At 47.3% G+C, this 13,552-nt stretch overlaps 1 protein-coding gene across 2 annotated transcripts in view; it reads right to left on the bottom strand.

Moving 5' to 3' along the window:
- LOC139273791 (gastrula zinc finger protein XlCGF71.1-like) overlaps positions 1-13,552 on the bottom strand; it is a 74,518-nt gene that overhangs the window by 53,963 nt on the left and 7,003 nt on the right. The window lies entirely within an intron of this gene.

Below are 13,552 nucleotides of genomic sequence, written 5' to 3'. Positions count from 1 at the left end.
TCCTTCCTATTGACTCTATCCAGGCCCCTCATAATTTTATACACCTCAATCAGGTCTCCCCTCAGCCTCCTTTGTTCCAAAGAAAACAGACCCAGCATCTCCAATCTTTCCTCATAACCAAAATTCTCCAGTCTACGCAACATTCTTGTAAATCTCCTCTGCACCTTTCCAGTGCAATTACATCTTTCCTGTAATGTGGTGACCAGAACTGCACATGGTACTCCAGCTGCAGCCTAGCCAGTGTTTTTTACAGTTCAAGCATAACCTCCTTGCTCTTGTATTCCATGCTTCGATTAATAAAGGTAAGTATTCCATATGCCTTTTTAACCACCTTATCTACCTGGCCTGCTCCCTTCAGGAATCTGTGGACATGCACTCCAAGGTCCCTTTGTTCCTTTACACTTTTCAGTGTCGTACCATTTAATGTGTATCCCCTTGCCTTGTTAGACCTCCCCAAATGCGTTACCTCACACGTATCTGGATTGAATTCCATTTGTCCCTGTTCCGCCCACCTGACCAGTACATTGATATCTTCCTGCAATCCGCAGCTTTCTTCTTCATTATCAACCACACAGCCTATTTTTGTATCATCTGCAAACTTCTTAATCATACCTCCAACATTCAAGTGCAAGTCATTGATATATACCATAAAAAGCAAGGAACCCAGCACTGAGCCCTGCGGAACGCCACTGGATACAGCCGTCCAGTCAAAAAAACACCCATCAACCATAATCCTTTGCTTCTTGCCTCTGAGCCAATTTTGGACGTAACTTGCCAGTTCGCCCTGGATTCCATGGGCAATTACTTTCGTGACCAGTCTGCCTGGATCTCATGGGCTATTACTTTCGTGACCAGTCTGCCATGTGGGACCTTATCAAAAGCTTTGCTAAAAAGCACATACACTATATTATACGCACTGCCCTCACCTACCCTCCTCGAAAAATTCATTGTGGGAGCACGTTCAGCACATGGACTGCAGCGGTTCGAGGTGGTGGCTCACCATCACCTTCTCAACGGGAAACTGGGAATTGGCAATATATGCCCACATCGAATGAATTTTGAAAATCTGTATATATGTAAAATGGACTAAAGGTCTCAACAGAAATACTTGTTCCAAAAACAATACTCTTTTATATTGTGTGGACAGTGTCTGTTTAACAATCTAATCTCCCCCAGAACCCAACACCCCCGACAGTCCCACATGGGGAATTGTTGGTCCCACTGGGCCCAGAAATACTGGGGGTTAAACCCAGCAGCTTCTCCTCCATCCCCACTCCAGCTCAAACTGATGCAACAAACAGACCCACACAGGAGACCCGACACTGACTGCCACATCCAGCGCCCACCCCGATAGTGGCGGCCCAGAATTGCTGGGCCTGCTGTATAAATGCAACTTGTTGTTGTCCTTGTGTGGGGGAGGCTCTCGCTGCCCCCGGGGTTTCCTGGTATCGGGGCCCTGGCCACACGTCCGCCGGCTCTGACTCGGGGCCTGAGACCCACACTCGGTGTTGCTGAGGCCGCGCTCGCTCCGCTCAGTCTCCCGGAGCCGCACCGGGCATGCTCCCTGCAGGAAGGCAGTCCCTGGGGACCAGCCCTTCCCGAGTCTGCGTGCTGCCCCCCTGCTGATGGAGATAGGGCGTATTCCAATGTACGGAGCACTCTGGTAAGAGCATACGCCATTTTCTGCATTGTGTTTCCCTGGAGTTCCTATTCGGAGTTTCAGACACTCAATGCCAAGTGGACCAGGCGTTTAAAGGTCATTCATTTCCCTCGTCCCATGTTGCTGTTAGTTTAAGGTACAGAGATTGGTTTCCCTCACTATGCATCTGTTTGTGATATTTAGAGAAGGAAAGACTTGCATTTATAGAGCACCTTTCACAACCATCTGGACGTCCCAAATGCTTTACAGCCAAGGAAGTACTTTTTGAAGTGTAGTCACAGTTGTAATGTAAGAAACGCGGCAGTCATTTTATGCACAACAAGATCCCATTAACAGCAATGTGATGATGGCCAGATAATGTTTATTTAGTGATGTTGATTGATGGATGAATAAGAACATAAAAACATAACAAATAGGAGCAGGCTAATCAAAGTTTTGGCCAGGACACAGGGATATACTTGCTTTGGAGGCAGTTCAGAGAAGGTTCACTAGGTTGATTCCGGAGATGTGGGGGTTGATTTATGAGGAAAGGTTGAGTAGGTTGAGTCTCTACCTCACTGGAATTGAAAAGAATGAGAGGTGATCTTATTGAAATGTATAAGATTATGAGGGGGCTTGACAGGGTGGATGCAGAGAGGATGTTTCCACTGATAGGGGAGACTAGAACTAGAGGACATGATCTTAGAATAAGGGGCCGTCCATTTAAAACTGAGATGAGGAGAAATTTCTTCTCTCAGAGGGTTGTGGATTTGTGGAATTCGCTGCCTCAGAGAGCTGTGGAAGCTGGAACATTGAATAAATTTAAGTCAGAAATAGACAGTTTCTTAAACGTTAAGGGAATAAAGGGTTATGGAGAGTGGGCAAGGAAGTGGAGCTGAGTCCATGATGGATCAGCCATGATCTTGTTGAATGGTGGAGCAGACCCGAGGGGCCGTACGGCCCACTCCTGCTCCTATTTCTTATATTCTGATAACTCCCCTGCTCTTCTTCGAAGTAGATCTTTTACCTCCACCTGAGCAAGCACATGGGACCTCAGTTTAACGTCTTATTGGTACCTCCGACAGTCCAGCGCTCCCTCAGCCTAGATTTTTGTGCTGACATCTCTGGAGTAGGACTAAAACCAACAACCCTTCTGACTCAGGCAAGGGTGTTACCAACTGAGCCACAGACTGACACATGGACAATGGCACACCTTTCTGCACCTTTAGTAGTTAAAGTAACATCCTTCCTATTAATACTGAGTCACATTCTCTGGGGAGACTGCTTTCTATTTTGGTGGCTTCAGCCTTTAAAATTCTCATCCTCCAGCCTTGCAACCCTCTGGGACCCTGCGCTCCTCTAACTCCGGCCTCTTGTGCAACTCCCACTTCCCTCGCTCCACCATTTCCGGCTGTATCTTCAATTGCCGAGGCCCTTAGATCTTTGACCAAGCTTTTGGTCACCTGTCCTAATGTCTCCTTCTTTGGCTCGATGTCATTATTTGACTGATTACACTCTTGTGTACATCATAACTCTTCCCTCTAACACCATGGATCGGAGCTTGTTGCTTTCGTCTCAATTTCCAGTAAGACCTGGATGGCTCCCAGAATATCCCGGTGACCAGGACTACATGCAGCATACCAAGTGTAATGTGACCAGGCAGCTTCGGCATTACCTCTGGGTATTGGAATTGAACTGATTTGACAATATGATCCAACATGCTGCTTCCTTTGTTTATTGATGAACCACACCTTTTAGGATTGATGAGTGGTGACTCAACTAACACCCTTCCCACTTGTCGAGTTCTTTCACACACATTTCTATTTTTCCCTGATGAGCTTTTTTCTATAGAGTTTCATCTGCCATTTCATTCTTTGAAAACTCCCTTTGTAAGATCCTAGTTGCCTCATCTGAATTCACATTCTTTCCTAACTTGGTGTCGTCTCCAAATTTAACTTTTATATTATGATTATGAGTCAAGGTCACTTTTGTCGACCAAGACCGGAAGGGATTTCCAGCATGGACCCCTGGGGTAACCCACTCAGTATTCTCCCTTTGCAACCTAGCTTCACATCGACAGTAATTAATCAAGATGACGTTTCACCGTGTAAACTACTGACCTTAGTTTGTAAAGATGTCTCTCAAGCAATACTTTATCAAAGGCCTTTGGATGTCCAGGTACAATGCTCCATTTAATTTGGGATATGCCCCACTAGATAACTTGGATTATCTAAAAAGGTTTAAGAAGTTGGTTAGACAAGATCTGTCTATTAAATCTGATTCTCTCTCCACAGATGCTGCCTGACCTGCTGAGTATTTCCTGTTTTTATTTATAATAGAGAAGGTCGGCGGGAGCAGGGTTGGGAGATTAATAAACTGCGGGTAGGCCGCGCCGCACAGTTTATAAAGCCGGAGAACGGCCTAAGGGCTCAAATGTGATCCAGCGGCCCGATCTGTGTTCTGCCAGACGGCGGCTGTGAGGCCTTTTCTCGGTGAAAGGCCCGGGTTACGCGCCGGCATCTTGGTGGAGGAAAGACAGAATGATTCCCCGTGCAGCACGGCGCATGCGCGGCCATCTTGGTGCAGGAGCAGCGAGTGGGCGGGGCTTCAGGGTTCCAGTGACCAGGAGAGAAAATCATTGACTGATCGATTTTATTCTCACTCTGCACACAGCGGGTGTAAAACTGAACCCAACCAGAGCAGAGGGAGAGAGAAAACTGGGAGTGGAGGAAAGAAATGTTGGAGATGTGCGATGGGTCTGGATTTCAGCACAGGGAGGAGGGAGAGTTTGTGGGACAAGGATTTACAGCTTGAGGGGAACAAGAGAGGAAAGAATGTTCCATAGCAACTAGAATTGTCTGTTCCGAATTTCTGTCCTGTACTTACAGTGCTGACTTTTGTAGAATCCTTTTACAGGGTGTTAGGAGAGGATTTACAGACGGGAATCTTAACCCAAACATCACGTCAACATCTGACAGTCACTCGATTCACCAGGACCTGAATATCATCGGCCTTTGAATGTGAAAGGACAATTGATTGTCTGTTCTGTCTGTGGGAAAAGATTTCAAACATCAGTGTGACTGATAAAGCACTGAGACACACACATCCGAGTGAGAGTGTTCCAGTGCATTGACTGTGGAAAGAGCTTTAACCAGTTACACAGCCTGAAAAAACATTGTTCCATTCACAGCGGGGAGACACTGTACACTTGTGTGTGTGGACGAGGCTTCAACTGATCGTCCAACCTGGAAAGACACAAGGACACCTGCACCACGGAGAAACCGTGGGAATGTGGGAAGAGATTCAATTATCTGTCTGATCTGGAAATTCATTGACGCAGTCACACTGGGGAGAGGCCGTTCACCTGCCCCGTGTGTGAGAAGGGATTCACTCGGCCATTTCACCTCAATGAACACAAGTGAGTTCACACTGATAAGAGACTTTTTAAATGCTGTGACTGTGAGAAGAGCTTTAAAAGCAGAAATAATCTGCTGGCACACCAACACACTATACTGGGGTGAGGCGGTTCACCTGCTCCGTGTGTGGGAAGAGCTTTACTCAGTTATCCACCTTGCGGAAATACCAGCGAGTTCACACTGGGGAAAGAGCTTTTAAATGCTCAGATGAGCTGAGTAAACACCAGCTTATTCACACTGATAAAAGATCATTCAGGTACTCGCACTGTGGGAAGAGCTTCAGGCAGTCATCAACCCTCATTGTGCACCATACAACTCCAGGGAGCAGTGCGAGCTGGTGCAGGAGGGCGACGGCAGCAAAGAGTGACATCATCAAGGTCCAGGTCAGTGATTGGAGCGTGGGCAGATACAGCAGGAGCGGCGAGGTCGGGGTGAAGGAGCGGCAAGAGACTGTAGAGGGATGTGATCGGGGCCCAGGGGAGGAGTGAGTTCGGGGCCAGGGGCAGCGCGGGCCAGCCCATACTGCGATACGTGCACACACGAGGTCCGTGCAGCAGAGCTGGTCTCCAGTCGTCTTGGGTAATCCTTGTCACTGGAACAAGACCTAGCTGTCAAGCCCATGTTGTGGCTGGTGTGCAACAGCCACCACACGTTAAAAAAATCCACGCACAGGCATCTCCCACCCTTAAGGATGTAGTTCGGGTGCTTCATTAAAACACCTGTGAACTCATCCTTTTTTTGGCATGGAAGCAAGTCATCCTCGTTTCGAGGAACTGCCTATGATGATGCTGACACCAGTGAGTTCACACTGGGGAGAGGATGTTCACCTGCTCTGTGTGTCGGAAGGGATTCACTCAGTCATCCTACCTCACTGAACACAGGCGAGTTCACTGTGATAATAGACCGTTTAAATGTTCTGACTGTGAAAAGAACTTTAAAAGGTCACAAGATCTGCGGAACCACCAGCGAGTTCACACTGGGAGAGGCCGTTCACCTGCTCAGTGTGTGCGAAGGGATTCACTCGATCATCCCGCCTTCTGATACAACAGTGAGTTCACAGGTGACTGCAGGGGTTGGATTCTGCTGTTAACCACATCCAGGACTGAACCATGTTCATTCTGGCAGTTGGAGTTTGTTTCTACTGATGTTAATAACTTTTATAGCTGGGCTAGTTTAATATTCTGTTCAAATGTCAAATAAATCAGTTTTCCTTTAAACACGAGATAAGAGGAGACTAATTAATGTCCTCTTACTGACTCTTCCATTTTTGGGCATTTTCTCCTTTCTAACTCTAGACTATTTCAGTTTTGATATCTTCGGTTACTCTCATGGACAAGTCCCAGCTCCCCATACCTTCCAGAGCTTTGGTATCCAGGGAAGGTATCGGTAACATGCCCGGGATCACTGAACACAAAACCCAGTCTGTTAATCACTTTCAGTTACTGGACTTAGTGTGTGCCCCACAACCCTTTCGTTGCTTCTTTTAGTAAGTTGCTAGTTCTAGTCAACCCTCCCCTGACAAGCAGAAGCTTGCCTTGTGACGCATTCCTTCCATCTGCAGTTCATTGTAAAATCTCGGCAATACCGACAGGCCAAACACTGTTTTATCCACACAATCTGCCCAAACACACCGGAAACAAAGTGACTAATTAGATAACACCTGGAGGCAAACTCAGCTCTCGGGAGATTTTAAAAGGGCACTGCGCAGATACACTGTGCACAGCTCTGGTCTCTGTATCACAAAAAGGCAAGAGAGGCAGTGGGGAAAATGCAACAAAAGATTCACAAAGATGATACCAGAACCGAGAGATTATAATCAGGAAAGGCTGAACAAGCTGGGAGACGGCTGAGGGGTGACCTGATGGAGATCTTTAAGATTATGAAGGGGTTCGATAGGGTAGACGTAGAGAAGATGTTTCCACTTGTGGGGGAATCCAAAACTAGGGGTCATAAATATAAGATAGTCACTAATAAATCCAATAGGGAACTCGGAAGAAATGTCTTTACCCAGAGAGTGCTAAGAATGTGGAGGAGTTGAGGCAAGTAGCATAGATGCATAGTTTAAAGGGAAGCTAGATAAACATGAGAGGGAGAAAGGAATAAAAGGCTATACTGATAGGGTTAGATGAAGTGGGGTGGGAAGAGGCTTGTGTGGAGCAGAAACACCAGCATAGACCAGATGGGCCGAATGGCCTGTTTCTGTGCTGTAAATTCTCTGTAATCTCTCCCACCTTCCGTGTGTGAATAGAGCATCACGCCTGCAAACCTGTTTAAATTTGCCCTTTCCCGGGGTTTTCCCCTGAGTATGTGCTGGGGCCCAGTGGGCTTTCACTGCCCCGGGATATTTCCGGGTGTGTCTGCACTGCCCCTGGAATTCCCAAACATTGCCCCCTGGGTGTGGTTTCTTCCCATTGTCCCGTTGCTTGTTCCCTTCCCTGTGTTCACCTCCAGCCCTTGAACCTGAATCAGGTGTAAGAAGGACACACTCTGTATAAAGAGACACCTTGTGTTTTCTCCCACCACTCGAATCCCTCTTATTCCTCAATTCTAACCAGAGAGTATCCGCTGAGTGCTTCCCCCACACCAATATCCTCTCTCTCTCATGTTGCAATAGTACCTTTAATCAATAAAGATATTCCCCCCATCTCTTCCAGTTTCCCTATCCTTTCTAAAGACCTTATAACCTGGAATATGTAACTCTCAACCGTGACCAGCTTGCAGCCATATCTCAGTAATGGTCACCATGTTGTACCCTCTACGCTGTGTTTGAGCCTTCAATTCACACCATTTATTTCTTGTACTCTGTCGTTAGTATATAAAACTCTATTTGGGCAAGAGATCCTAACCTGTCCCTCTGCCCTGAAGCTGTCTTTCTCTCTCCGTTTAACTTAACACCTTTCTTATTTGTCACCCATACTGCAACTACTTCAGTTATTGTAGTATTCCCTTCACCCGGAGAATCTATATCACGGTTTGTGAGTGAACTCTGCTCTTTTCCCTTTTTTATATTTAAACTATGATTTCTAGTAGTGTAAAGTCCTTTTACCTTCCTAATTACCCTTTCCGCTCGGATCTTGGTCCCAGCCTGTCCCAACGATACAGCTCCCTCCTGTCCCAGTACTGGTGCCAGTCTCATAAGAAGTAGGAGCAGGAGTCAGCCACTTGGCCCCTCGAGCCTGCTCCGCCATTCAATAAGATCATGGCTGATCTGATCCTGGCCTCAACTCCACTTCCCCACCCGCTCCTCATAACCCTTCACTCCCTTATCTTTCAAAAATCTGTCTATTTCCACCTTAAATACATTCAATGATCCAGCCTCCACAGCTCTCTGAGGCAGAGAATTCCAAAGATTCATGACCCTCAGAGAAGGAATTCCTCCTTATTTCCCTTTTAAATGAGCGACCCCTTATTTTGAAACTATGCCCCCTAGTGTTAGATTCCCCCACGAGGGGAAACATCCTCTCTGTATCGACCCTGTCAAGCCCTCTCAGAATCTTATACGTTTTAAAAAGATCATCTCTCATTCTTCTAAACTCCAATGCATATAGGCTGAACCTGCTCAACCTTTCTTTATGTGACAACCCCTTCATCTCAGGAATCAACCTCGCTAACCTTCTCTGAACTGCCTCCAAGTATATCCCTCCTTAAATAAGGAGACCAAAACTGTACGCAGTATTATCGGTGTGGTCTTACAGTTGTAGCAGGACTTCCCTACTTTTATACTCCATCCCCTTGCAATAAAGGCCAACATTCCATTTGCCTTCCTGATCACTTGCTGTACCTGAGAGTGTTGGATGGGACAGTGTAGAGGGTGCTTTACTCTGTATCTAACTCATGTTGTGCCTGGCCTGGGAATGTCTGGTGGAACCCCCGAAAGTGCTTCACTGGGCTGTTTAGAGAGAGATTTACCCTTTATCTAAATTATGCTGTACCTGCCCTAGGAGTGTTTGTTGGGACAGTGTAGAGGGAGCTTTACTCTGCAACTAACCCATGCTGTACCTGCCATAGGAGTGTTTGATGGGACAGTGTAGAGGGAGCTTTACTCTGCAACTAACCCATGCTGTACCTGCCATAGGAGTGTTTGATGGGACAGTGGAGAGGGAGCTTTACTCTGTATCTAACCCACGCTGTAACTGGCATCTAGGAAGGCGCTGAACACCTCGAGTTTCTTCGCCGAGAGCAAGCTGAAGCCAAGCATCGACAGTGGAAGGAGCGCAGGGCAACCCAGGCACCCCACCCACCCATTCTTCAACCACCCTCTGCCCCATCTGTGACAGGTACTGTAGGTCCCGCATTGGACGATTCAGTCACCTGAGAACTCATTTTTAGTGTGGAAGCAGTTCATCCTCGACTCCGAGGGACTGCCTGTGATGATGACATGATGATCTAACCCGTGCTGTACCTGCCCTTGGTCTGTTTACGGGCAATGTAGAGGGAGATTTAGTCTGTATCTAACCCGTGCTGTACCTGCCCTAGGATTGTTTAATGGGCAATATAGAGGGAGATTTACTGTGTATCTAATTTGTGCTGTCATCATCATCATTATGGGCAGTCCCTCAGAATCGAGGACGACTTGCTTCCACTCTTAGCATGGGTTCTTAGGTGGCTGTACAGTCCAATACGAGGACCACAGTCTCTGTCACAGGCGGGACAGACAGTGGTTGAGGGGAAGAGTGGGCAGGGAGCCTGGTTTGCCGCACACTCTTTCCGCTGCCTGCGCTTGGTTTCTGCATGCTCTCGGCTACGAAACTTGAGGAGCTCAGTGCCCTCCCGGATGCACTTCCTCCACTTCGGGTGGTCTTTAGCCAGGGAAACCCAGGTGTCAGTGGGGATGTCGCACTTTATCAGGGAGGCTTTGAGGGTGTCCTTGTAACCTTTCCTCTGCCCGCCATTGGTTCGTTTGCCGTGGACGAGTTCCGGGTAGAGCGCTTGCTTTGGGAATCTCGTGTCTAGCATAGAAACATAGAAAATAGGTGCAGGAGTAGGCCATTCGGCCCTTCCAGCCTGCACCGCCATTCAATGAGTTCATGGCTGAACATGCAACTTCAGTACCCCATTCCTGCTTTCTCGCCATACCCCTTGATCCCCCTAGTAGTAAGGACTTCATCTAACTCCCTTTTGAATATATTTAGTGAATTGGCCTCAACAACTTTCTGTGGTAGAGAATTCCACAGGTTCACCACTCTCTGGGTGAAGAAGTTTCTCCTCATCTCGGTCCTAAATGGCTTACCCCTTATCCTTAGACTGTGACCCCTGGTTCTGGACTTCCCCAACATTGGGAACATTCTTCCTGCATCTAACCTGTCTAAACCCATCAGAATTTTAAACGTTTCTATGAGGTCCCCTCTCATTCTTCTGAACTCCAGTGAATACAAGCCCAGTTGATCCAGTCTTTCTTGATAGGTCAGTCCCACCATCCCGGGAATCAGTTTGGTGAACCTTCGCTGCACTCCCTCAATAGCAAGAATGTCCTTCCTCAGGTTAGGAGACAAAACTGTACACAATACTCCAGGTGTGGCCTCACCAAGGCCCTGTACAACTGGAGCAACACCCACCTGCCCCTGTACTCAAATTGCCTCGCTATGAAGGCCAACATGCCATTTGCTTTCTTAACCGCCTGCTGTACCTGCATGCCAACCTTCAATGACTGATGTACCATGACACTCGGGTCTCGTTGCACCTCTCCTTTTCCTAATCTGTCACCATTCAGATAATAGTCTGTCTCTCTGTTTTTACCACCAAAGTGGATAACCTCACATTCATCCACATTATACTTCATCTGCCATGGATTTGCCCACTCACCTAACCTATCCAAGTTGCTCTGCAGCCTCAAAGCATCCTCCTCGCAGCTCACGCTGCCACCCAACTTAGTGTCATCCGCAAATTTGGAGATACTACATTTAATCCCCTCGTCTAAATCATTAATGCACAGTGTAAACAGCTGGGGCCCCAGCATAGAACCTTGCGGTACCCCACTAGTCACTGCCTGCCATTCTGAAACGTCCCCATTTACTCCTACTCTTTTCTTCCTGTCTGACAACCAGTTCTCAATCCATGTCAGCACACTACCCCCAATCCCATGTGCTTTAACTTTGCACATTAATCTCTTGTGTGGGACCTTGTCGAAAGCCTTCTGAAAGTCCAAATATACCACATCCACGGGTTCTCCCTTGTCCACTCTACTTGAAACATCCTCAAAAAATTCCAGAAGATTTGTCAAGCATGCTTTCCCTTTCACAAATCCATGCTGACTTGGACCTATCATGTCAACTCTTTCCAAATGCACTGCTATGACATCCTTAATAATTGATTCCATCATTTTACCCACTACCGATGTCAGGCTGACCGGTCTATAATTCCCTGTTTTGTCTCTCCCTCCTTTTTTAAAAAGTGGGGTTACATGCGAACTAGGTGGCCTGCCCAGTGGAGCTGATCAAGTGTGGTCAGTGCTTCGATGCTGGGGATGTTGACCTGGTCGAGAATGTTTGTGCGTCTGTCCTCCCAGGGGATTTGTAGGATCTTGGAGACATCGTTGGTGGTATTTCTCCAGCCACTTGAGGTGTCTACTGTACATGGTCCACGTCACTGAGCCATACAGGAGGGCAGGTATTACTACGACCCTGTAGACCATGAGCTTGGTGACAGTTTTGAGGGCCTGGTCTTCAAGCACTCTCTTTTCCTCAGGCGGCCGAAGGCTGTACTGGAGGCAGTGCTGGATCTCGTCGTCAATGCCTGCTCTTGTTGATAGGAGACTCCCGAGATAAGGGACGTTGTCCAGGGCCGCGCCGTAGATCTTGATGTCTGGGGGGCAGTGCTGTGCGGCGAGGACAGGCTGGTGGAGGATCTTTGTCTTACTGATGTGCTGTACCTGCCTTGGGAATATACAGTGAGACAGCGTAGAGGGAGCTTTAACCTGTAACCCGTGCTGTACCTGCCCTGGGAGTGTTTGATGGGACAGTGTAGAGGGAGCTTTACTCTGTATGTAACCCATGCTGTTACTGACCTGAGACAGTGTAGAGGGAGCCTTACTGTGTATCTAACCTGAGCTGTACCTGCCCTGGGAGTGTTTGATAGGACAGTGTAGAGGGAGCTTTACACTCTATCTAACCCAAGCTGTAACTGGCCCGTGACTCTTTGATGGGACAGTGAAGAGAGAGAAATTACTCTGTATCTAACACATACTTTCCCTGCCCTGGGATTGTTTGAAGGTATAGCGTAGAGGGAGTTTTACTCTGTATCGAACCCGTGCTGTACCTGGCCTGGGAGTGTTTGATGGGTTCGTGTAGAGGGAGATTTACTCTGTATCTAACCCAAGCTGTAACTGGCTCGTGACCCTGTGATGGGATAGTGAGAGAGAGAAATTACTCTGTATCTAACCTGTACTTTCCCTGCCCCTCATAATTTTATACACCTCAATGAGGTCTCCTCTCAGCCTCCTCTGTTCCAAGGAAAACAAATCCAGCCTATCCAATCTGTCCTTATAGCTAAGATTCTCCACTCCCGGCAACATCCTCGTAAATCTCCTCTGTACCCTCTCCAATGCAATCACATTCTTCCTGTAATGCGTTGACCAGAACTGCACGTAGTACTCCAACTGTGGCCTAACCAGTGTTTTATACAGTACAAGTATAAACCCCCTGCTCTTGTATTCTATGTGTCGGCTAATAAAGGTAAGCATTCCGTATTCCTACTTAACCACCTTATCCACCTGGCCTGCTACCTTCAGGGATCTGTGGACATACACTCCAAGGTCACTTTGTTCCTCTACACTTCTCAGTGCCCTACCATTTAAGGTGTATTCCCTTTCCTTGTTAGCCCTCCCCAAATGCATTACCTCACACTTCTCTGGACTAAATGCCATTTGCCACTGTTCTGCCCACTTGACCAGTTAACATAAGAACATAAGAAATATGAGGAGTAGGCCATTTGGCCCCTCGAGCCTGCTCCACCATTCAATGGTTAATCTGATCATGGACTCAGCTCCACTTCTATGCCCGCTCCCCATATCCCTTTACACCCTTATCGCTGAAAAATCTGTCTATCTCTGCCTTAAAAATATTCAATGACCCAGCCTCCACTGCTCTCTGGGGCAGAGAATTCCACAGATTTACAACCCTCAGAGAAGAAAGTTCTCCTCATCTCAGTTTTAAATGGGCGGCCCCTTATTCTGAGACTATGTCCCCTAGTTTTTGTTTCCCCGATGAGTGGAAATATCCTCTCTGTATCCACCTTGTCGAGCCCCCTCATTATCTTATGTTTCAATAAGATCACCTCTCATTCTTCTGAACTACAATGTGTATAGGCCCAACCTACTCAGCCTATCCTCATAAGTCAACCCCCTCATCTCCAGAATCAACCAATGGGAACCTTCTCTGAACAGCCTCCAATGCAAGTATATCCTTCCTTAAATATAGAAACCAAAACTCTATGCAGTACTCCAGGTGTGGCCTCACCAATACCCTGTACAGTTGTAGCAGGACCTCTCTGCTTTTGAACT

This window comes from Pristiophorus japonicus, chromosome 9, assembly GCF_044704955.1.
Source record: "Pristiophorus japonicus isolate sPriJap1 chromosome 9, sPriJap1.hap1, whole genome shotgun sequence".
In the NCBI taxonomy this organism is placed as follows: Eukaryota; Metazoa; Chordata; class Chondrichthyes; family Pristiophoridae; genus Pristiophorus; species Pristiophorus japonicus.
The sequence above is the reverse complement of the archived record's forward strand: the minus strand, read 5'-3'. Positions and strand labels throughout refer to the sequence as shown.